Source organism: Hakea prostrata, chromosome 1, assembly GCF_041222555.1.
Source record: "Hakea prostrata isolate BN-2017 chromosome 1, UWA_Hpros_2, whole genome shotgun sequence".
NCBI classification, from domain to species: Eukaryota; Viridiplantae; Streptophyta; class Magnoliopsida; order Proteales; family Proteaceae; genus Hakea; species Hakea prostrata.
The window spans coordinates 21,358,435-21,360,827 of record NC_142600.1 but is presented as its reverse complement, the minus strand read 5'-3'; the positions used below and the strand labels follow the sequence as shown (position 1 = coordinate 21,360,827).

At 40.9% G+C, this 2,393-nt stretch overlaps 1 pseudogene; it reads right to left on the bottom strand.

Annotated features, from left to right (window-relative positions):
* Window positions 1-600: 600 nt before the first annotated feature.
* LOC149028234 (cytochrome P450 89A2 pseudogene) lies at window positions 601-2,393 on the bottom strand (annotated as a pseudogene).

Genomic DNA, 2,393 nt, shown 5'->3' with positions numbered 1-2,393 from the left:
AGTGAGTGCCTAATGAGTTATAAGATTCAATCACGTAATATATTTACTCTAAGAGTACTCACTGAATTTCTCATAATCCTTAACTCAAAATACTTCAGATTATTGAATTAGAGATCTAGAAAGTTAATTTGCAATTATCAGCAGAGATAGACTCAGTCAGTAAAGAGAGACTATCCTAAGTTTGAATCGTTTTTCTTTAGAATTGTCAAAATTAACAAAATTTGTTTCAATTAAACATAAAATATGATTTCAATATCACTTGAAATTAATGAAATTAACACATTGAATTTCTCTCCAATCCCTGTAAGAAATTTTCATCTAGTAATAATGAAGAGTAGATACTCCACAAATTAATGAAATTCAAGACATATTAGTAAGTGTCAATTGCCCACCATCTATTGGGTAGTATAGGTAATACATAAATGTCATTGAAGAAAATCTAAATCCTTAACACAATTGTATTCATAAGTTCACTTTCTATCTAGTTTTTTTTTTTTTTTTTTTTTGGTAAGACTTGCTATCTAGTTTTTGTCACTCTTGTAAGCTGGGGGCCTGTCTTTTAGACAGATTTATCAAAATAAAATTGTTTAATTTATTTATTGAGTTTGAAAAACACGATACAACTAGTAGTACAGACTTCGAGAAAGAAAATGATGACACTAATCCTTATGAGTAACACTAGTAGTACTCATACAAATTAAATTTGCATGTTGTGACTAATAAAAACATTTATTTTAGGGTTTTGATGATTATTTGGATGGAGCTTTCGTATATGTTACGTAGTCCTGCGAGACAGACGAGCTCGCAATGGGGTTCTCATCACAGCTGTGAACTCCTGCTTCTCTGCCATGTCAAGCTCCTCTCCCTCCACAGGTTCCCATTTGTAATTCCAGATCATGTTTGCCACAAAGTACTCCAGATGGAGGGTCCCTAACCCTAGCCCAGGACAAATCCTTCTCCCTGCACTGAAGGGCATCATCTTAATTCCCCTGCTCCCTGTGATATCAATTTCTTCTGCTTCATCACCCAAGTGCCTCTCTGGAATAAACTCCATGGAATCTTTCCAAGCTTCTGGGTCACGTCCCATGGCTGCCACCATAAAATTCACGACTGCATTCTTGGGTATGAGATAGCCATCCAAAACAATGTCTTCCGTGACGCTATGTGGCAGCACGTAGGGGCTTGGTGGGTGTAGCCTCAGGCCTTCCATTATCACAGCCCTTAGATATTTCATCTTGGGTAGATCTTCTTCTCGAACCTCTCCTGTTGAACTCATCACCACCTCTTTGATCTCAGAGTAGAGCTTTTCTTGGATTCTTTGGTCCTTCACGAGGTACGCCATGGTCCATTGTAATACTGTTGCCGTTGTATCACTGCCTGCATCAAGAATCTCAGAGATGAGTATCACCATTTCTTCATCCGTCACCTTCTTTCCTCCCTCTTCTTTGATTTCAAAGTCGAACAGTGCATCCATGTAGCAGACGAAATTTTCATCACGGTTTTGCTTCTTAATCGTCTCTTGTCGTCGTCTACGATCTTTGATGAGAGGTAGTAGAGCAGATTTCTGTTGACGACGCATGTCAAGCATTTGACGAAAACGTTTTCTAAAGATGAACTTCCCCAATCTAGGGAACAGAGTAAACACAGAAAATCTTCTGAAATTTGCCAACTTTTCCCTCTCCATGTTTTCAATGTCTTTGATCACCTTGTCATCAAGTTTCTCACCAAAACAAATGAAGAGCAACAAGCAAAACATGGCATATCGGAAGTGATCAACAACAGGGACTGGCTCGCCGGAATCAACATGGGATTGGAGCAGCGTGTCTAGTGTCTGAAACACCCACTTGCGAGTATGACCGAAAGACTTGTATCGAGAAGGGGCAAGAACCTCGGAGGCGAGGTTGCGGCGGAGGTAGCGCCAGCGGGTGCCGGAGGAGGAACCGATATCGGTATAGGTGTCGTCGAGGATGGAGCTTGGGGTGACAGCTCCTGGGCGGAAGCTAAAAGCTGCACCATTTTGGATGAGAGCTTTATGGGCTAATGAAGGGCTTCTAATAAATATGCTGAACCTGGAGCCAAGACGGACGGTGATGATGGGGCCATATTTGTTCACAAGGTCACGGAGAAGAGTCTCAAAATCACCTTTCAATAGCTTATGGAATATGAAGATGCTGCCCAGCATGGGAACTGCAAGAGGGCCTGGTGGCAATGGAGGGAGTTGGTTCTTCTTGGGTTTGGCCAATTTGTTTCGAGACAAGAACATTTTGGTGGCTAAGGCACAAATGCACAAAGAGAGAAGGATCATCATAAACCATGATAACTCCATAGTGGACTCAACAGAAGAACTAGGAAACTACACAAGGCAAAGATGGAAGAAGCTACTGCAGTAAAGC